We start from the raw sequence: 24,438 nt of genomic DNA, 5'->3' as shown, positions 1-24,438 counted from the left end.
CGGACACAAAAATCCGTTGTTAACAATTGCAGTTTTTAGGGTTCCGTAGCCAAATGGCAAAAAACGGAACCCTTATAGTTTCGCCATGTCCGTCTGTCTGTCTGTCTGTCTGTCTGTCTGTCTGTCCGAGGCTTTGCTCCGTGGTCGTTAGTGCTAGAAAGCTGAAATTTGGCATAGATATATAAATCAATAAAGCCGACAAAGTCGTACAATAAAATCTAAAAATTTAATTTTTTTATGGTACCTCCCCTACACGTAAAGTGGGGGTGAATTTATTTTTTCGCTTCAACCCTAGAGTGTGGGGTATCGTTGGAAAGGTCTTTCAAAACTAATAGGGGTTTTCAAGAAACATTTTTTGATAAAGTGAATATATTCGGAGATAATCGCTCCGAAAGAAAAAAAAATGTGTCCCCCCCCCTCTAACTTTTGAACCATAGGTCCAAAAAATATGAAAAAAATCGTGGAAGTAGAGCTTAAGAAAGACATTAAATGAAAACTATAGCGGACATGATCAGTTTAGCTGTTTTTGAGTTATCGCAAAAAGTTTTCCCTTCATAGTAATAACCGGCCAAGAGCATGTCGGGCCACGCTCAGTGTAGGGTTCCGTAGTTACTCTTCCGTCACAATAAGCTAAACTGGAGCGTAAAGTATAGTAAATTGTTAACCAAGGGATGACACGGTACCTTTCACCCGAGTTAAACAAATAGGCAAATTTGCATAATCAGTACCTAATTAAAGTAAGTCTTTTTACTATGAAGGGAAAACTTTTTGCTATAACTCAAAAACAGCTAAACTGATCATGTCCGCTATAGTTTTCATTTAATCTTTTTCTTAAGCTCTACTTCCACGATTTTTTTCAAATTTTTTGGACCTATGGTTCAAAAGTTAGAGGGGGGGGGACACATTTTTTTTTTCTTTCGGAGCGATTATCTCCGAATATATTCACTTTATCAAAAAATGTTTCTTGAAAACCCCTATTAGTTTTGAAAGACCTTTCCAACGATACCCCACACTCTAGGGTTGAAGCGAAAAAAAAAATTCACCCCCACTTTACGTGTAGGGCAGGTACCCTAAAAAAAATTAAATTTTAGATTTTATTGTACGACTTTGTCGGCTTTATTGATTTATATATCCATGCCAAATTTCAGCTTTCTAGCACTAACGACCACGGAGCAAAGCCTCGGACAGACAGACAGACAGACAGACAGACAGACAGACAGACAGACGGACATGGCGAAACTATAAGGGTTCCGTTTTATGCCATTTGGCTACGGAACCCTAAAAAGACTTACTTTAATTAGGTACTGATTATGCAAATTTGCCTATTTGTTTAACTCGGGTGAAAGGTACCATTTACTACACTTTAAGCTCCAGTTTAGCTTATTGTGACGGGAGAGTAACTACGGAACCCTACACTGAGCGTGGCCCGACATGCTCTTGGCCGGTTTTTTTTATATGTAAGCTGGAACTGTACGTGGGAAATAAATGTGATTTTCGGTAGAACATTTTTATTCGAAGTAGAAATATTGTGATGTAAAAGAAGGTATTATAAATGCTTTTAAATGGAGAGAAGCTCTTATCGTTGGTACCTTTTTACAAGCTTTTATTTATGCAATGTACTTATGTATGTATGTAACTATGTTTGTATGGGTCAAATTTTGCAAGTTTAATTTGACCCACTTCTCGGTTTCCGATGAAGCTGAAGATTTGCCTACATATGTAAGTTGGATGATAATGCAACATTATGGTACCATCGAGCTGATCTGATGATGGAGACAGGAGGTGGCCATAGGAACTCTGTGATAAAACAACGCAACCTAATTGTGTTTGGGGTTTTTAGAATATCGTCGATGAGTATTATTTGCCCGTGGAAAGAAAAATACAGTCAAAAACAAAATGATTTTTTTGCCAAAAACTTGTGAATGTGACAACTGCTTTCGATGTCGCCATTTCCTAAAAATATAAGATACAATAACTTTAACTAAGGTCAATTTGGAGAAGAGCGTCTATAAGCGAAGATCGTCTAAATTGTAGACGGAGCTTGTAGACTCAACAAGCTCTTTGCCTCTTTCGTCGCTTTTAACTCCTGCGTTTGTACACATACTCCACTTATGCGAAAATTAATCAACATAAACAGATTGATTCGTAGTTTATGAAATAAATATAGAAGTATATTTTGTTTTCCTTATGAATCAGTAAAACCTATAGTATCTAACCTATAATATCATTGGGTTAAAAACGCCGCATCTATTCGGCTATCACCGCTTTTCAACACATCAGCCAGTGTTGGCCGAACGTTAACTGCAATTAATCTTTATAAATTGAACCGTAAACCGTAACGGACGATTACAGTTTACGGTTCAATTTATAATGGTTAATGGCCAATAACAATAATGGTTAATTGCATTAACGTTTCGGCCAACACTGACATCAGCGTAGCTATTTAATTAGATAAACGGCGAAAAGTTGCTAAATCGTATTAGGATTATTGGGTGCAATGTACGCAAAAAAATGCTAGTAATTAGCTCTTTTAGGTGCTAAAGACCACTTGCGCGTTCCAGGGTTAGCCAACTAGCTTGAAGTTCGTTTATACAGGATTAAACTGTCCTGTATAAAGGGTTAACTCCGAGTTAACCCTGGAACGCGCAAGTGACCCTTAATATAACGGGTAAGTTAAAAAGTTGCTACAAGTAACCCAGCAAAAGATTGACACCTTCGTTGCATATTCAGTACAACATTGCGGTCTTTTGTGTGCAGGGTCCTTACTATACTTTGTATTGTGGACAAAATGAATGTGTATGAATTTATATTTCAGACCCTTTCTAGGTCGGAATAGAATAGCTTTGAACGTGGCAGCGATACGTTACAAGAAGTACAATTACTTGTAATTTATTCTCAAGAGATTGGCTGGGATTTTTGATAATAAATCATTAAATAAATAAATATTATAGGACAATAATACACAAATCGACCTAGTCGTGTTAAGCTCAATAAGCCTTGTGTTGTGTAATTACTTAATACATAGAAAACGTACGTAACTCAGAAACAAACATAATCTCCTCCTTTTAGAGTTTGTTCTATGGAAAAAAATTGTCCATTGCATTCTCAATGTCAAATTTCATTCATACAATGTACCATCGTCAGCGCCATCTACAAAATTGTGAAAGTAAAAGAGAAAGATCCCCGCAATTTGTGAATTTCGGTTTTCTCCGTAGGCCCCCAGCATTTATGAGTACGTTTACTGTTTACCGGCCTTTCTCATTGGAAGCGAATATGGTCCATTTTTTTTGTTTACTGAAACTAGGACGGATTCATTGCACAAATATGACACAGTTGGGTCCAATGACAAAGCTCTTATTTGTATTTCGAATCCCAATAACAAGTTTATACAGCCGTTATTGAGCTTCCACTTTGTTACGGCTGAATAATAGTTATATGGACCGAATTTTATAACAGTTTTCAATGTTTCACGGTTAGTTTCACTAGACTTAAATCGACCGGAATATAAACAGTGATTACCTTCTTTATTGTTTTTGAACTTCCAATATTTCCACGCCAGTTACATGCATCTTGTTCACGGGTAACTGGAGATAGCGGGTGGGTGTTAAATTTGTGTCAACCGCGCACGCGCCGAGAAATCTCAATTTGGGACAAAAAAAGTCATATTCCGTTGAGTTACGAAATATTAGTTACAGAATAGTAAAGTCGACAACGACTCGACTTTCAGGGTTCGGTCTGGCCTGGTGGGTAGTGAACCTGCCTATGAAGCCGATGGTCCTGGGTTCGAATCCCGGTAAGGGCATTTATATGTGTGATGAGCACTGATATTTTTACCTGAGTCATGGATGTTTTCTATGTATTTAATTAGTTGTATATTATATACATCGTTGTCTGAGTACCCACAACACAAGCCTTCTTGGCTTACGACTTGGTCAATTTGTGTAGAAATGTCCCTATAATATATATATATATATATATTATAGGGACATTTCTCGAAGTGTTTCGATAAAATTAACCATAATAATTTGATCAAGAAACTTCTCGACCTCGGTATACACGGTGACCTCCTGAGGTGGATTAAATCTTACCTCTCTAATCGTAGTCAAGCTGTGGCCTTGAAAGGGTACACATCTCGTTTTCTCCCCATCCCCTCTGGAGTACCTCAGGGGTCACACCTTGGTCCTTTATTTTTTATCCTGTATATAAATGATATGGCGGCTTGCTTCCGTAGCTCTGAACACCTTATATATGCTGATGACACAAAGATTTATAAAGCCGTGTCTTCGGAGGCAGACTGCCTATTATTGCAAAAAGATTTAGATAATTTTGTCCTATATTGCTCTAATAATCATTTGTTTTTAAACACAGAAAAATGTTTTGTAATCAGCTTTAATCGGAAACACAACCCGATAATTTATAATTATAATTTGTCTGGTAATAACATAGCACGAGTATCTTCCATTAAGGACTTAGGTATCACTATGGACTCGCAACTAAACTATAATGAGCATATTGATAATTTATGTAAACGTGCATATAAAAGGTTAGGAATGATTCTTCGTGTAGGACAGCCCTTCAAACGGCCAAATACTTATAAATTATTATTTTATTCTTTAGTTAGGAGTATCCTCGAATTCGGGAGTGTAATTTGGACACCACAATACCAAGTCCATATTGACCGTTTGGAGAGAATTCAAAACATTTTCTTAAAATCTCTAAGTTATAGAACAGGTACTTATTTTGTAAATTCAACGTTGGCGGCGAAACATTTTGGTGTACCTTCTCTTTTTAACCGTAGGATATACTTAGACGTTATGTTTTTGTTTAAAATTCTAAAAAATATTATTAATTGTCCTAATCTACTAAGATTAGTTACTTTCAGTTGTCCGCATCACCCCTTACGCCCTCGATCGCTGTTTCACATTAGTTTTTCGGTCAAAAACTATTCCAGGCATACCTTTTTCAGACGAGTTCCTAGTTACTATAATCAAAATCTATTCGAAGTAGATTGTTTTCAAAATTCGTTGGCTAGTCTAAAAGATATAGTAAAAAAAGTAAGTTGTTTTAATATATAAGTACAGATATCAGTTATTTTTTCTATCAGATTCAAAAATTTGCATTAAGTAGCTATATAACTATATTTATATCAGTTAACATAATTTATAATTTATGAACCTCCAGGTCTTTTTGTTGTGGTACATCGTTTGTATTGCATTGTTGATATGTTTATACGACTGTTTGGTTTCTAAATAAAAAAAAAAAAAAAAAAAAAAAAATATATATATTTTAAATAAAAATTGGCCCATGTTCGAGTTAAGGCTTCATCACACTGGCGATTTGCAAGAGGTTTGCACGTTTTTGTGTAGTACCTATTCGGCGCGGTTGCCGCGGTTGTACTCAGTATGTAATCTAATCACATTAATGCACAATCTCTACCGGATCTATTTAAAAAAATCGATCCTGAATTCTTTTACTCTTTCTATCCTATAAGGAGAAAAAAAATCCCGAATTTTGTTTCTCATCCGCTTATTTTTTCTAAATGTAATATGACGGCACGAAACATGTTATTATTTTGTATTTATAACATGTTATGTAATGAAGTATAGTTTAAGAAAAAAAAAGTATAGTTTTTGCTCATTGTTATTTTATATTGCTATTATTTTATAACCTACGACAATTAATACAATAGTATTAGTTTACGTATTGAATGTTGTTTTAGTTGTCAGCCTATTAATGTGCCTGATAATAAAAGTAGGTACCCTATAGTTTTGTAAAGGCTTTAATAATGGCTCGGTTTCATTGGTCGATAACTCGGGCCATATACAGCGCGCGGGGACTCCCCCGCAGGCGGTATAACGACTATTGAAACTCATAAGTTGATAGTTCGGTTAATATACCGCAGGCGGTATAACGACTAGTGAAACTCATAAGTTGATAGTTCGGTCAATACACCGCAGGCGGTATAACGACTTGTGAAACTCATAATGGCATGCGTTTTGAAAATCTCCCGCACCCCGCATACGGGCCCTATCGGCCAATGAAAACAGTTCTCCGAATGCGGGCCCTATGGCATGCTTTATGGAAATCTCTCTCATCCCGAACGCGGGCCCTATCGACCAATGAAACTGAGCCACAAGGGTGGTTTGAGTTTTAAAGTTGGCGCCCAACGTGGGTCCAAACGTTGGTGACGAGGTTTTATTTATTTGAGGCAAAATTATCGATAACGTGAAAAAAATTTAGCGAGAGTAACTTGTGATTATCCTTTTAATAATTTAAACAAGAACAAAATTTTAAAAAGTTTATGTGTGTGCAGGTTTAAATTCGTTAGGTACTTATTAAGCAATTACGAGAAATATATTACTTGAGGAGTATCTTTTCGAAAGGACTTATTACTTGTATGGATTCCATAGGTTTACCATTTTATTAATTTCTTTGTTGTTAAAAGTTTTTAAAAATTATAAGCATATAAGCAAAGCCCTAAGAAAACTTAAATAAGTTTCAAGTTTTTACCTTCAGTCTGTGATATCTAATACATAGTAGCCGTAAAGACAAAACTCATAAAACTTTCAGCGACATTAGGACGTTGCTAATAGTTTGAGTCCCTCCAATGAACCGAAGTTAACCTTGTCCACTCCATAAATAATCTAATATCATCCCATCCACAAGTTTCTAAACTATCTCATGTTACAAATTGGTCTAATCATTAATAATTTCTTAAATAAGTAGGGATGGAGAGATTCAGCCTTGTGTGAATGCGGCAAGGACATCCAAACCAAATTGACGATTAATTGTGTATTGTTCGGATTAATCCCTGTGGCTTCTTTTCGCCATCGCCTTACGCGACATTTCCATCCTCACCACATAGATGGTTCGTGGATGGTGAAATCGAGAAGTGGGTCATATTTAGCTTCCAAGATTAGACCCAGACTAATTAACAGACTACTTAAAGCCTTGTAAAAATAACTATAAATACGAGTCCACAAAAACCAAGTCAAATAAAAAAGCTGTACCTTTTCGCAAGTCGAAACCCTACCCTTTTTGAACCTTTAAAAACCCTCCAAGCCCTTGTTCTGTCACCCTAATCAACAGGTACTTGTAGTATAAAGCGCAACCCTCCACCCTAAGTCCTTGACTCACCCTCATGCATATGAGTCGTTAAAAATGGCAGGGTTAACTTTGGAGCGCCGAGCCAAAAGTCGTTGTCGATCGGTGACATTTGACGTGTAGTACGTTTTGATACATTATTGTTTTACTTTTTTCTTGAGTAATGTATTTGTTTTCTATGTAGCCGAGTATACATAAACTACGTTAGTATGTATATCGTCGTTTAGTATCTATTGTACAAGCTTTTGATATGGATAAATTTGAGGATGATATGGAAAGATTGTCTCCAAATACGAGTATGTATCTATTTATTTATTCCAAGGGCGGATTCAGCTTTATAGTCAGAGGGTGGGGGTGGTCAGGTGATCAAATTCTAGTTATTTTTTGTCGCATGGGGTCAAATTGTATGACCCAATCACAACCAACCAATGGATCCATCCATGGTCTTTGTGCCATTCTCAACCAAAAGGCCACTTTTCCTACTTTTTCCGTGGCCATCGATGAAGGGTGCATGATTTGTGTGACGCCCCGCGCACAAAGGGCTACGGTCGTTTGTCTTCGTTATACAGGTGACGGTGCCAAATCAATTTTCGTTACACAATAGAAGCTCAGCCCATTAAATTACATAGGAAACTAAAAAATTCTCAACCATTAAAAAAATATTTTTACAAGTTAGCATGGAACAAAATAGTAAATATTAAAAAAAAATTGGCGACAAACCTTCACAGATCAATCTAGCCTCGAAACTAAGCAAAGCTTGTCACAGTGACAATCAATATGAAAGTCTCTAGGGACCTCATACTACAGTCACTGTGACAAGATACGAAATGATACTGGTGTGGATCCGACAAGCATCAGCTAGCCGCCTTAGATTCTAAGAAATTATTAATGATTAGACCAATTATACCTTATACTTTATACTTTCTACTAACACACTTAGCCGTAAGTCATTACTAACATAATATGGATGTTTTTGTCCGAAATAAATGGTTTCATTTCATTTCATTTCTATAGACCAGGGGTGGCCAACAGGTCGATCGCGACTGTTAGTCCAGTCGATCGTGGCAAGGCAAAAAATATAAATACGTAGACCAGTTTCATTTAAGGTTTCAAGAAGTATGTAATTGGTAGATCGCACAGGGTTTCGTTAGTAAACAGGAGATCTTGGGTCTAACCAAGTTGGCCATCCCTGCTATAGACAATCGCGTAGATGCGGGATTGATAGAGGCTAGACTGCAGCCTAGAACACCGTAGAAAGGTAGCCTGTTTATCGGTATTCTACGTCGTTACTCTGCCACTGATTCGCACTAAACGCTATGCATCCAGCTTTATGATGCAAACGGCTAAGGAGTGGAACTCACTTCCTGCCAATTGATTCCACTATAACTTAAATCAAATAAACAAACTCTTTCCAAACGCTTTAGTTACTAGGTTTTAGAGGGCTGCCTCCGTTATTTCAAATTCAGTTACTGCAGTCAGTTTTTCCACTAAGAATAAACCAAATGAATGTATTACGTAGGAAGCTTAAAACCCATTCGTATTCAAAGCATGTCCGCACCGATTTGTCCTCCTGATTTACAATCCACAATCCATATTTCAAACTGAAAGATGGCGACGTATAAATCGACGATTCCAATATCGATGGACGTAGGACAAGCGGGCGCAAATATTTGTGTTGACGTTTATTTGAAATATTAGCGTCTGTCCGCGACTTTGCCTATGTTTTTTTATGACACACTTAGGGCCACTTGCACCAATCACTAACCCGGGCTTAAACGGATAAACCTGGAGTGACCATGGGTATGGATAACGGTTTAACCGGTTACCCCGGGTTAATAGAATGGTGCAAGTGGGCCTAAGGGAGTTGAAAGCCGTGCTTGCGGCATACCCGTAGTGTGATTTGTTTGTGAGTGCAATAGGACAACTGTACCCCTAGTGTAAATAAATTCGATTTCGAAACGTGACGTACGCGTTTGCGTTTAGTCTCATTTTGTATTGGATTTAGAAAGAGCGCGCCAAGCGGGACGTTTTGGAAACTCAAAATCCTATACAAAATGAGACTTAACGCAAACGCGTTCGTCACGTTATGATGTCGATCAAATTTACACTAGGGGTACTGATGACTGAGTGTAAGAGAGTGAAAGAGCGAGAGATGCCTGTAAGTAGCAATATATAATGTGGTTATGTAAATACACCTAGTTTTAGTGCTTAATCTTAGTCTCGTTTTAAGATGACTTTGCATGCTATAGTGTAGCAAAATATGTTTTTGTACTGGAATTTTAACTTACCACCACCATTGTACCATATTTTATGCGAATAAAGGACTTTTACTTTTAATTTACCTAAGCAAGCTAAGTATAAACTTCAGTAGTATTTCTTGTGGGTACTCTCAATGAACAATTCAGGTATAAATATCGTTATTTATTTTAATTATCAGAATGGAAATTGTACAAAAAATCCATGTAAAACTAAAATTTTAAAACTATAAAGGATATCGTAAAAAAAAGAGAAAAAGCTTACTCAGAAAGTACAGTGCTCTAGAGCAGAAACGTATCATTTTCTGCACACTTTTTAGAATAACAACGGCTAGAGCATGAGAAATGAAATAGCATTTTTGCCCAATAGGTCTTCGCTAACGCTCGGTCAATTATATTTTACAGTTATTTCTTTGCATAAATTCAAATTATATTTCGAGCAATCATGTCAACGTTGAACTAAACTATATTTTTTGATTAAACATAAATCTCTTCTATTCATACCCGGTTCGTTTTAACATGCAATAGCTATTTCTATTGAAAATTGAATATTGCTACAGTTTTGAATATGAGTGTATGCGACAATATGATCAAATGAAATCATTTATTTACAGAATTTGCAATGTTTGCAGCAAATGAACAACTGAAATAGAATTTCGCTCGTGTTTGTGATAAAGTATGTAAAATATTATTCTATTGATAGGTCAGTGAAAGATACTTAAATATTCAGTCAAAGTCAAAATGTTCCCATATTTTGCGGGGAATTATTGTATTTTGAATTCAAATACTATGATTGTACCTGTTGTTTGTGACTGCTACATAATGAAATATTCTACGAAACTCATTTCATTCGTTTCATAAACCCACACTCATATTTTAATGCCTAATTATGTACAGTTACATACACTGTTTTTATCTATATCGACTTCATAAGCTTCAACAAAACAAAGTAATTGTATACTTAAAAACTAATAAAAAGACAAACTAAACGTCAAATAACGGTAGTGCAAACTTTTTCGCGCATGTCATACATCCGCTGTTTTTTTTAAAGATCAGATTGTCTATGGTTCTAGATTTTATTCTGAATCAAAATGTAAATGGCGCCAATCCCAGTCCCTAAGTCTCTTAACCTTTAAACCTACTTTCCTCATGTCGCAATGAAAAGTAGAGTGATTAAGTCGGTTTAAAGTAACCATCTCACCTTTGCTTAACAGTATATTATTAAATAGCCTTAAGCCGTAGTAATTAAGTTATATTTCAGTCTCCTACAGGGTCTCACAGCTGAACCAAAAAAATGTACCTACCAACTTGTTTAACCCATGAAACCAATAAACACACTGATTATTTATTTAAACTTTATTGCACATTAAAAGTACAAATGGCGGACTTAATTCCTTAACGCATTCTCTACCAGTCAACCATAGGGCAAAACAGAAATTCTCGAATGTGGGTGCAGTGAGAAAAATAATTCAGAAGAAATTACAACCATAAAAGTAATTTTGAAAAACTATTTACAATTTTGGACATTAATAACACTAGTTATTTTAGTGCATGTTATTCGAGCGTCACGTGGCGTAGGCGTTTGCGTTAAGTCTCATTTTGTTAATGGGATTTTTAACAGCGCGCCAAGCGGGACGTTTTGGAAACTCGAAATCCATACAAAATGCCGCAAACGCGTACGCCACGTCACGCTATCGAATAAATTTACACTAATATCAACAAACTAACAAGACAAGTGTAAGGACAAAGTTGCACGTCTGCCTCAGTTCTGAACTCCACTAATCCCTAAATAACTATCTCGATCCTAATCCCTAGTTCCACGGTGTGCGACTAGTGGTGGGACTCGTGGGGTCGTGGGCATATATCGATAAAAGAGGAACAAGGGACAATTGCAAAAAAAACTGAGTAACAATGGAATCAATTAAAATGTGGACGTTTAAAGGATTTAAGGTTAGTACATGTATCTATTTACTAATCGATATCAAGAATTTAGAGAAACTTTTTTGATATAGGTAGGTACAGTCAAAAAATATTTGTGGCCCAATTCGCACCAATTCACAGTGACAATCAACACGAAAGTCGCTAGAGACCTCATATTATTGTCACTGTGGCAAGGTACGAAATGGGTCACAAATTAAATCTTTTCACTGTACCTATTAAAATCCTAAATTTAGGTAGGGTATATGATATGCAGGTATTTGATTTGAAGAATATAGTTTCTAATTGAATTTTTACACGATATTTCGCGGTTTACACAAAAGTAATGACAATATTTCCAACAAATAGAAATGTCAAAATGACGAATAAGGACAAATTATTATCAACGGTTTGTTATATTTGTCAGACGTTTACGAATATAACCATTAACGATCACCCATCACTACCAGCTCAACAAATCCCCACATGTGTACACAGTCTTAAGAGTCCGCAGTAAGCTTGGTCGAATTTCACCTCCCCATACAAACGGAGTTTCGTTCTCATTTTAGAATTACGTGTTGCATTGTAATGAAACCTTTTTCACATACAATGACATGAGGTATATGCCTGTAATTAGTTTATACATATAACTCTAGCTTATAAAACAAACGAAATAGAACAAAAACAAGTTTTGTATGAAAAACTTATATTCGCTGTGAAGCTACATAAACTAATTACAGGCATAGATATACCTTGTCCAGACAAGTACAAAGTTCCAGATCAATCTAGGTAGTCGTTTTAAAATGAGAGCGTAACTACGTGTGTATGGAGAACTGAACTTGGAAGCTTAACAATGAATCTCCAAATTGATTCGGACGGAGCCTGCACGATCCCGTTACATTATTCATGTTATCCGAAACGGACATATTCCGCTCATTGAACCTCTTACCTTACGATTCGACGTAAGATTAAGCAGAGAGAATTAGGACAATAACAAGCCTCTGCTCGCCACTTCGTCCGCGTAGAACTGGTGATGGTGCCTCCTGGAGAGGCGATACAAGATTATAAGCTCATAGAAAAAAAATATGGTAATATGTGTACCTGCATACATCTGCGAAGAAATTCAAAGGTGTGGATTGGGTTAGCGTGGGGACTATAGCCTGAGCCGTCTTGCGCATAAGAGGAGGCCTGTGCCCAGCAGTGGGACGTATATAGGCTGAATTATTAATATGAAATGTGAAAAAATTATCGACATCGAATTATAAAGCAAGTTTTGTTTGCCCTCGCACTATTTAAAGTCAAACCAAAATTGCCCCCGACATGCCGCTGTTTCCGTATCAAGGGGTATCCGTGGTCATTTAGTACTTGCTATACTAGTAACTCTGTGAGCTGTAAAACTCGCAAACCAATAGCTCCGCCATTTTGAGAAATTCCGAAAAACTGAATCGACGAATAGAATATATATAAATTTCGAGCCTTTTCAGAAAATTTAACGAAAAACGGTTGATAAATGCGACCAGTACCCCTAGTGTAAATGTATTCGATAGCGAAACGTCACGTACGCGGGATCGTTAAGTTTCATTTTGTATGGGATTTTGAGTTTCTAAAACGTCCCGCTTGGCGTGCTGTATCTAAATCTCATACAAAATGACACTTAACACAAACACGTACGTCACGTTTCGCTATCGAAAAAATTTACACTAGAGGTACTGTAGTCAACAACATCCGGACATACAAAAACCTATCGTGACGCGCTCAGAGTAACCCGGGACGCAGGCCCTTATTTGAATTTTAATGTAATATAATATATTGTTATTTAAATTTTAGGATGTTATTTAATTTGATTTGATTTTAATTTAATTCTTTATGTAATGTAATTATGCGTAAATGTATAATATATATGGAAATAATTTTCTGGATTAAATTTCATTCATTCATTCAAAAGCATTTTTATCCAAGGTGAAACAGAGACCGACGCTCGCTCGGTCAATAAAAAGACGGTGTGAACGTAGAATACCTGCGATAGTTTATAAGAACATAATTGTATCGTGAAACCCTAATTGTAACCTATCGATTCCACAGTTACTTCAAAACGTTAACTTTTACTATAGATCATAGATCGTGTCATTCACGAAGACGCGTGTCTTGACTCGTATTGCCACGTTTTTAAAGGTTAGATTTGACAATCCTCCCCGCGTCATCGTGGATGACACGAACTATAGTTAGATTCCGCCTAGTTACGCCGATAATTCGAGACCACTTAGCTTATTCGCTACGCTATCAAATAATCAAGGATAATCCGGCATTTCGGAGGCCCCACCGGACCGGACCATTTTTGCTGAAACGTTAACAAATAAATTAAGAGGCTTTCCTCTTAATTTAAAAAAATAAAATAAAAGGGCTCTCGATCAAATTTTTTCTATAAATAACATTTTATATAAATACTCTTCTTCACTTTTACCTTGATCTCGATTTTGTTTGATTTATTCTCGTTTATTTTGTCCTATCTAACACAAAAAATACTTCACAATAAATGCGCGTACAGGCTGGTGAAACTTAACATGAAATGTATCATGCAATGAAAGAATTCGCCATACACATTGCTGCAATGTATCATGAAACACACTTTGTAACAATTTATAATAGTTAGGACGTTTTGTGCGCGCGAAATGTGTATTATTAAAAAGTATATATATTTTTAAAAACACTACAATATTATTTAGAAAGCGTCCCTAAGCTTAAAAGCTGAAATATTAAAATTAAAACAAAATATTCCACCTGCAACATACGTAAGCTGAATACGATAAAAAGCTCACAAACTAAGCCGCAGAGACTTAAAAAGAAAACCGTGAAGTCTCAGTAGCTATTAAAGTCGTCAACTTGATGAAGTAATCTCGGACATATTTCAAAACCCTACGTCTGCGCCATTTGCAAAATGAGACCGCGAGGAACTTGCCAAGCTACACTGGCGGGCAAATAAAACTGGAACGCTTTTACGTCATGCGGCTGACCGAAACGTAAGCGAAGGTATCTATCACTGCCACCGTGGAAGTGGACTACGTTTGTATGGAGATCCGAGCTTGTTGCGGTACTTCAAATATTACGTTTTATCATACCTGCTATACAACTTATTATTATTATTAAGTAAGCAGTGACGGCCCTATTCGAAGAATGAGATACGATAACGGTAAGTTCTGGTTTAGATAAGTTCTCATTTAGATATCGTTTGTATGTCGTATAATTGACAGAAGTAGCTCGAAGCAACCAATGTCAGTTTGACGTTAGAAATATCGTAGATACATCTTATTGGGATCACAGCGGAATCGAAATAAACGTCAATTTTGACATGCCGTTTAGTTATCGATCTTTCCAAGATCTTAAACGTGTCTTAAGCATTCTTTGAATCGGGCCGTGAGAGTATTAAGTATGGACGCTAAACTTACTTATTTATCTATATAATAACTTAAAAAAATAACTTTTTCACGGCTTCAGTGAACTTTACTTTTCCAAACAAGGTAAATACTGAAAGTAAATGAAAATGAACCTTCAGTTATCTTGGATTACTGCAAAAACTGAAACATACCTGAAAACAAAAAAAAAACTCGTTAGTGATGCTTTTCAAGTAAAGTTAATAAGGGTTGTGAAAGTACAAAAAACAATTTTTGTATGTTTTTTGTAACATTTTTTGGACAATTAAAGTGTTGCCAAGACAAAAAGATGAAACGTACGTTTTTGGCAAAACGTCATCTTTGGTACAAGCTTTTATCGCTGAATACTCATCGAGACAATTCTAAGAACCCCCTACATAATTAAGTTGCGTTGTTTTATCACAGACTTCCTATGGCCACCTCCTGTCTCCATCATCAGATCAGCTCGATGGTAATACAATATTGCACTGTCATTCGATTTAGATATGTATGTAAATTTTCAGTTTCATCAAACACCGGGAAGTGGGTCAAATTTAACCTAGCAAGATTTGATTACAGCCCGACACACAAAGCAGACAACGGGACAGGTGAAACTAAATAAAAGCTTGTAAAATCATTAGACCCCAGTAATTCATATACAGGGTGACCTTAGCCACTGGACAAACCCTGAAATCCCACGTAGGGTTACTTCTCAGGAATGCTCTGACGTTAATATTTTTTTTAATTAGAACAAAAGATAAAAAAAAAATTTTTTTAACAAAAGTTATTTGCAATAATCGACAACAAAAAGAAATACACTGTGTTAATCTTTGGCAGTGTTTTTGACAACTTGTTCGTAATATTTGATAATGATGACATTTTTCAAAAGTCAGAGGCTTATTAGTGTCATAAATAAAAAAGATAATCAAAAAGGTCGAAGAAGGTTCCATACTATTCTTTGAGGATATTACCTTAGGATCTACTAACACATACAGGCTGCTCCAAAGTAAAAATCGGTAATTTGTTAATTTGTTCGAAACCGCTACACCGGCTGTTACGATACTTTGTACACTGGTTCTAAATACCCTAATGCATATGTACCTATCGGCTTTGTCCAATGGCTAGGGACACACTGTATAAAAAAACTGTACTGCCGATGCCTTTTTTTTGCCTTCAAGTGCATATAACCCTCACACGACTGTAGCGCTAGTAGCGGGGAACTGTCCCACTTTGATTTGTGGAGTCGGGACAATCGCTTTTAGCCCGGCTTTTGTTTCTAAGTGGGACTTGTTGCGTTGCGTTTGGATGCTATGTGGCTTATTGTGAAGATTGGCCCAGTGGTATACATTGCCAAGCCTCGGCCAAGAAATCGCTGTACGAATCGTCGACGATCCCAAACCCACAAGCGGCAGTGAACCTTTAAGTCTAAGGAGAGACTTTGCGTGTGTTCTACCGCTTGTGCAATGGGCTGTGCTCTGAAGAATTGTTTGACATGATGCCAACGGCCACTTTTTATCACCGCACCGCTCGCCGTCGGCAGGGTGTTCAATGTTCAATGAGCGAGTAAACATTCTACAAAAAACTTCTACACGCTCTAGTGTTGTATTTGCATTACAAACACCGCAGCTTTTATGAATCTACCTCTAAAACGTTAACAATTTTAAATGTAACCATAACAAATCTTCATTAAACTAAAAACCAAGCCCATTTCACTAAAAACTCATTAAAAACTATAATACGAAGTTGTAAAACCACATAGTTGCCATAATACAGGCTGTAGCCAAATTGCAAGTTTTAATTAGTCGTTCAACCGGCCGTAACACTTTATCATTGTAGCTTTTGAGACTGTAAAGCCAGAACTATGATGGTAAAGAGGTTCCGGGTTATTCAGATAGGTTGATCATCACACTTGCTTATAATGGTGCTATTACACGTAGGCGATGCGGTCCGTATATCCTAAATTTCGACCTAGGACTGTAATGTATTTTTTCATCACACTTGCCAGGCGAAGCGGTCTGTATATACTTAATTTAGATCTAGGGCTGTAATGTACGTACGGAATTCGACAGAAGTTTTATTGATTTCCCCTTTTTTTCTTACAAGTGTGATGAAAAACATTGTGAGTGCGACGGGCGGTACAGGAATTACGAACTCGTGTTAATTAAGCCCTCGCTTCCGGCTTCTCGTCATAGCATGTTCGAGATGTCACTGTATTTAAGAATTATTACGCTTAAAATTTTGTTTTTTACTCACAAGTGTGATGAAAAATATTGAGTGTGCCACGGGCGGTACAAACATTACGAACTCTGCTTTTCATTTCGAATAACAGTACCCCTAGTGTAAATTTGATCGACATCATAACGTGACGAACGCGTTTGCGTTAAGTCTCGTTTTGTATAGGATTTTGAGTTTCCAAAACGTCCCGCTTGGCGCGCTCTTTCTAAATCCAATACAAAATGAGACTAAACGCAAACGCGTACGTCACGTTTCGAAATCGAATTTATTTACACTAGGGGTACAGGAAAGTAAAACTTCATGTGCACTTTAACAAACACTTAGCCAGGTATAAAGTTCAGCAGTATTTTTGAGAGTAATTTCAATTAACAATTTAGGTAAAAATATCGTTATTTGTGGAATGGGGAGTTAATTATCAGAATGAAAATTTTACAACAAATCCGTTTACGATAAAAATTTAATTGCTTACAGTAAAAAAAAAAAACGTACTTAGAAAGTACAGTGCTCCGAAGCAGAAACGTTTAATTTTTTGCACACTTTTTAGAACTACAACGGCTCAATTTCAGTGCGTGAAATATGAAAAAGTATATGAGTTTAGTGGTTCTTAAGCTAAGCTTTATGTTAAGCTATCGGGGAATGGTCAGATACTTTCGACGTATAGTCAGATAAGCTACATTTAATCCTGACTGTACATAGTCTTGTTACGGCACGTAACAATTGATTGCATCGTAAAAGCGATATAATTAGCAACTGTGCAACATTGTTACCCGCTAATAAATGTAACAATTTGTTACTCTCTTTATTATTTAACGATCTCCTTGGCTCGCTTAAAGTTTTTGATAAATAACAACGTGGTAGGTCTGTGGTAAAACAACGCAAACTCGTTAAGTTCCTAATTGTTAGAGTCGCCTCTATACTTATGACTGTTGAAAGTACGTTCGGCAAAAAAGGCTTGAAGAATCAGAATCCTCCGAATAGTAGATTGTGTCACAAGATAACAAAATTACACATCTACAGCGTAGGCGTGAATCCGGAGCGCAGTGAGGGATTCAAGTGTTAACCCCCAAGGTGGACATTTTGCTGCCATGTGACACACACTGCGCACTTTTCACATCACTATGATTCACATTATTATGATTCGAAATATTATTTAAGCTAAAAAGTAGTTTGCAAAAATATAAAAATGAACTGTTCTAGAACAGAAAAGTGCCACTTTGATCCCTCCTAGCAGCGAAAAAAAGCCCTTTTCCATAATTCCATGAAATATGTCAAAGCTTTCAAATAGTTTTCTTCCTCTGCTACTGCTAATTACAACGTATCAGCCTTTAGGGCCGGTGGCACCACATGGTAACTGTAGTTATAAAGAGAGCTTGTTCAAAGCGAGTGTTTTCACGTGAAAATAGCACAAGTCCCCTGGGCAAAAGAGTTACTTACCGCTAGAGGGGAAAAACGTTTCAAACGAGGACATCAGAGGACACACGAACTAAGATAATCAACTCATTCACAAGGCTCGGAACCGGTCTTGAAAATATCGGTAAATACCGGTTCATTTCGGTTTCGCTCCGAACTTTCATAAGAACGCGAGCTTTTTAAGAACTTTATTGTAACCTAAATAAACCGGTTTATTCGACGACGGCCTGGTGGTGTGCCGCGTAAACAAAGACACCAACATGGGATGAAACCGGTTTTTGATTGTTCTAAACAGATTAATCTGACAAGAACTTTATAGAAATGTTCTCCTAAAAGTTTTGCGCCAAGTAGATAACGGTTTCGAAATTTAACCGGTTGTTTCCGAGCCTTGCTCACACATACACTCGATTACACCTTTTGTAATTAAATATATGATAAGTATAAACGCGAAACAATTTCTATATTGGTGTTTTTTTTAATTACATATTTAGTCCAAGAACAAATACATAAATTTATTTCTTATAGTTTCAGTGTGCATAGGTCACTAGATAAGTTTTGCAATAGACAAATATGAATCAAACAGGTGGCCTATTATATATACTTTTTAAAACTATATTTCCAAAGACAATGCTTGACTGGAAAATATTTACTTTCTTTTTTAATTTACTTATTAAAAAATCAGTAATTTGTATGAAATTAAAATGTTGTATAAAATATGCGTAAATCGCCCTTATCGACGTTTTCAAACTTAATAGTACATGATGCAACGAGGGGGGTAAGCGAAATTTTGGACACGAGGGTGATAATTCCCGACAGCCGCAGGCTGGAGGGAATTAAAGACCCGAGTTTGCAATATTCTTACCCCCAGAGTTACACAATGTTTTTCATCACACTTGAGAAGAAAAAAACTAAATTTTAAGCGAAATAATTCTTAAATGCGCTGACATATCAAACTTTTGTCCGCCATTTTGTAATATCTCGTTTATGCTACTTGGTTTGTATAAGAGACATAATTTAAGAAAAAAATCTACAACTCCCTAGGGGGTTATAGCTTTTTTTTCACAATCCATAACTCCCGCGGGAACAAAATGTAAATGTTTTCCGCCCAAACATTGTTTATGGAGATATAATTAAAAAATATATGTGATATGCCACCTCATTGTCTATTGCAAAACTTATCTAGTGACCTACGTATGATACAAAACATATACTTGGTTACAGTTGTTAGTATCTTACAGAAACAAAAATAAGTTCTTCTTTTATTTTTCTTTTAAAAGAAAATTCTTACATACGAGTATGTTTTGATAGATTTTGAATTAAAAAAACATTAATTTATTTAACTTTCACACAAAGTCCTGTACGAACTGACTTAAAAGCGATCCGAATTTGCCCCCTTATCAATCCGCCCGGTCAAATTCCTCCCGTCCCTATAAAAGGAAACCACTCGAATTTCGAAGCAAAAAATCTTTGATATTTAGCGCGTTTTTAAATAAAAGGGCTTTTACCTCCCGGGCTTTTTATGGAGTTTTCCTATCGGCGATTTTTCGGTTCTCTTTCGACTTTGAGGGATATCGGGTGCACTGTACTAATGAGAGAGGACCAAATCGGTGGCAGTTTTGAAGTCATAATGAGTCTTCATCATATCACTTCAGCAATAATTGCAACAAATGTTCCTAAGATATCATACAAAGGTTTTGCTGTTACGCCCACATATCTGGGGTGACGCGTTTCATGTTGTTTTTTATAAAATAATTTCTGCCAATTTACAGTACCACCAATCTGTTTGTAGTCGAAGCGGGTCTTTGAATATAGAAAGTATACGTACTTTCAATATTAAAAGTAGGTACCTTTGAACTTTAACTTTCAATTTTATTCACTAATTAATTATATAACTAAGTAACATGTAAAACTTAAAATCTAAAAATAAATAAAACTTATCTTAAAATAAACAAATTAAAAACGGGGGATACCCCTGCGGCATGGTGCCGTAGACGCTGGCAGCATTTCCTCGTTGTATCGCAATACTTATTCTCTGTACGAGGAAGCTGCCAGCTCTACGATCACCTTTTAGTTAATTTCTTAAATTGTGTAGACAATAACATTAATATACTGGATTATACAAAAACTGATTGGTTTATTAGAAAACATAATCCTCCTAGTAGGTAGGCGCCCTAGACGGTCGACTCAGTCTTACGCAACTAAGTGTTACTCCTAACAGTCTGAACCACCAAACAGTTACAGGACGATTGTAAGTCACCAATGAAGTTACAGTCTAACTTACCCTAAGTCCGGTCCGAGTTAGCTGGACTTAGCCTGCTAATGGACAATACCTAGGTAATCTAGGTCCCGAGTTAGAGTTATTAGCTAGTTACTGTATTAAGGGAATTACTAACTTGTTAGCGTCTAGTAATATAGTGTTTTGGACTAGTTGGGCAGCCTAGACTTAGATGTAGAGCAGTTTGGTAGGAAATATCTTCCGGCATTAAGTCCGAAAAACAAAGATTAAATAAATAAATAAAGAAATTATACAATCAAGTACAAATATTATTTGCGCTTATCACTACTTAGACATACCAATTATTTTATACGTTAAAACCAAAAGTAGTATGAAACTGCTGTAGTTATAAATTTAAGCAATAAAACAAACATAATTTCACAAAGAAACACGTAACCTAACTACAAATCAACGACCGGTTTGGCCTAATGGATAGTGACCCTGCCTACGAAGCTGATGGTCCCGGGTTCAAATCCTGGTAAGGGCATTTATTCGTGTGATGAGCATGGATATTTGTTCCTGAGTCATGGGTGTTTTCTATGTATTTAAGTATTTATACATATTTATATATTATATATATCGTTGTCTAAGTACCCTCAATACAAGCCTTATTGAGCTTACTGTGGGACTTAGTCAATTTGTGTAATAATAAATTAAAAAAATACCTATAATATGAAAAAAAAAAAAAAGTCAAGTGTGTGGCAGCCCTAACTTTAACCGAAATTATGCTCGCTAAGCAAAAATAAATTGGTAGTTATATGGTAGTCACTAGTCATTATCCGTAATTGTACAAAGAAATACAGCCCGTAAGAGTTTCGATCCGACGAGCGAAGCAACTTGCCAACTAGAAACTTTGCAGGCACTAATCTAGGGTTGCCACTGGGGTACAATAGGGTAGTTGACTGGTTAGTCAAATCAGTTTCTTTTTTAGAACCATTAGCCACTATGGAATCTATACGGACTACAGAACAATGACGACACGGTCAACTTACCAAATCGTTCTTTTGAATTTAGCAAATAAAAATTGTGTATGACAATAACTGCGGTCTAGATTTTATTATATTTTTGTGGTGCTTTGTTTCGTGCATGGTATGAAATAATTTATTTTAAATACAGGAAAAACCCTATTTATATGACAGCATTTCATAGCCGATTTTTTATTTAGACTAATAAAAATGTATCCTAGTGAAAACAGGGATGTTCCCTGTATTTAAAATACAATAAGTCATTCCATGCACGAAATAATGCATCAAATAATTATTACAAAAACATAGCTAGCATGTATATTTTGACACAATTTTTATTGAATAAACCGGATGGAACTAAAAAAGTAGGTGATTTTACCGTGACGTCACTATAGCAGTTTTCATATAAATTATATATAGGGGCAAATCGTTTTGAGAGTTCTAAAAAAGAAACTGATTTGACTAGTAGAAGAATACCTTATTCTAACGATCACAAATAAATACGCGTAGGCAAGCAGATTTCTCATCAGAAGGAGATCTTAGAAATTGTTAAAAATGACGAATTTGCCCTTTTAACTTTCCTGTTTGGCTCTGATCTAGGGTTACTACTGTGGTATTATTTATTTGATAACACTTCGAAAACAGGTTCCACTGCTAATCATAAATCATCGAGAAAACCAAATCAAATTTAAATTTAATAATTCATTCAACTTACATAAATAAATAAATAAATATTATAGGACATTATTACACAAATTGACTAAGTCCCACAGTAAGCTCTATAAGGCTTGTGTTGAGGGTACTTAGACAATGATATATATAATATATAAATATTTATAAATACTTAAATACATAGAAAATACCCATGACTCAGGAACAAATATCCATGCTCATCACACGAATAAATGCCCTTACCAGGATTTGAACCCGGGACCATCGGCTTCGTAGGCAGGGTCACTACCCACTAGGCCAAACTGGTCGTCAAACATCCAAAATTATAACTAGGCTTGGAACTCTTCATAGCATGTTGTGGTTTTAGAATCCGCAGAGTCATAATAACAAACTATTTTTTAAAATATAAAGCCAATGATCAAAATTTAAAAATATGACGCAGGTTAATAACAAATAAATGGTGAGAGATCAAACAGTCAGCAATCTGCGTTTGATACTTCCAATTTGACCACGCAATTCTGCAAAATATATGTCTGAGTAAAATAAAGCGACTATGAGCCCGATTCAGATTAAACAACTTGTTACGGTTTTGATCTTATTTTGACACGACCATCTTTAAAGTCACGCTAATTGGTGCATGCGAAATCGAAGTCGTCAAGGTCGTATCCACCAGTACCAGTGTGTTCGTACCAGTTCAAAACACAAATATGTAGTTTAGTTAGAATCGTTCTCTATACTTATAAGAATAAGTTTTTCGCAAAAAATTCATTTTTGGTACAAGCTTTTATGGCTGACTATAATTTTCTTTCCACGGGCAACTTATACTCATCGAGCCAATTCTAAAAACCCCAAACAGAATTAGGTTGCGTTTTTTTTTATCACAAAGGTCCTATGGCCACCTCCTGTCTCCATCATCAGATCAGCTCGATAGTACCATAATATTGCATTGCCACCCGACTTACATATGCATGCAAATTTTCAGCTTCATCGGAAACCGGGAAGTGGGTCAAATTTGTCTTGAAAGACTTGACCCGTACATAAATATAGGTACATTGCAAGTTAAATGAAAGCTTGTAAATAAGCATTCAAGTCCACCGACGGAGCCCATCCGTTCACCGCACTTACCCTGTCGCACAAACCCCAGTGACAACCCTATTGCAACTTGGCAACTAGCCAAGATGGCACCGCTTAGAGAATGCTAGCAATCATTCGTCTCGAGCTCCCAGTATATGTGGTCTCAGATCACATTCAAACTTGAGAGGGATAAAACCGGAAAATTAGAGCAAAACAAAAGATATGGCGCCACGCGAAACTCACGATGAAGGAAATGGCCTTCGCGCGGATTAATACCTTTTATCTCAATTACTATGGGCTCCTCTACACGATGGCCCAGCGTAGGCCAGTCTAAGGGACGCAGCTATGAGGTGAGGTTTTTTCTATACAAACTATTTACAAGTCAAATAAGTACCTACGCTATAAACGTGAAAGGCTCAAAACGAATTTGGCTAAGTGTCAAACTTTCACCAGTCTGAGACGAGCAATCTCCTGCGTTCCGGAATAACGGCCCCCGGTTCGCCTTGTCAGTTTTTCCGGAGAGCAGAATCTGATTTATCGGCAATGCAGAGTTATTGGACACTGGTAACACTAGCCGTGTGTTCATAATGCTTAGCGAGAGCATGCGAGTCCAATTTTTTTTTCAATGGTTTAAGAGGCAAACTGGTAGATGAATCGCCTGATGGTAAGCGATTACCGTCGCCTATGGACAACCGTAACCAGCGGGGTTGTAATGAGAGTACGCTGTTTTTTTTTAAGTTTTGAAGGTCGTATCGGTCCGGAAATATTGCGGGCGACAGTTCATTCCACAGTTTATTATTTAGTGGAGCGTAAAGTTGCTGCGATTCAGTCTTTTTATGAGTTCCCAAAGTACAATAAGCTGCAGAGTTCAGTGACCACCCCTGTAAATTTCTATGCAGGGGGAGTCGCTTATCATCATCTCACCCGAAAGACGTCGACTGCTGGACAAAGGCCTTACCCAAAGATTTCCACAACGAACGGTTATTCGCTGCCCTCAACCAACGGTTTCCCGCGACTTTAACCAGATCGTCGGTCCATCTAGTCTGGGGCCTTCCCACACTGCAGCAGCAGCTTACTGTACTAAAATGTAGTAACTGATACTATATGAAGATCTCGCATATTCA

General features: G+C 36.6%; 1 protein-coding gene across 1 annotated transcript in view; it reads right to left on the bottom strand.

Moving 5' to 3' along the window:
- LOC133530647 (calsyntenin-1) overlaps positions 1 to 24,438 on the bottom strand; it is a 340,667-nt gene that overhangs the window by 40,984 nt on the left and 275,245 nt on the right. The gene's annotated exons all lie outside the window — the stretch shown is intronic.

This window comes from Cydia pomonella, chromosome 23 (assembly GCF_033807575.1).
Source record: "Cydia pomonella isolate Wapato2018A chromosome 23, ilCydPomo1, whole genome shotgun sequence".
NCBI classification, from domain to species: domain Eukaryota; kingdom Metazoa; phylum Arthropoda; class Insecta; order Lepidoptera; family Tortricidae; genus Cydia; species Cydia pomonella.
The sequence above is the reverse complement of the archived record's forward strand: the minus strand, read 5'-3'. Positions and strand labels throughout refer to the sequence as shown.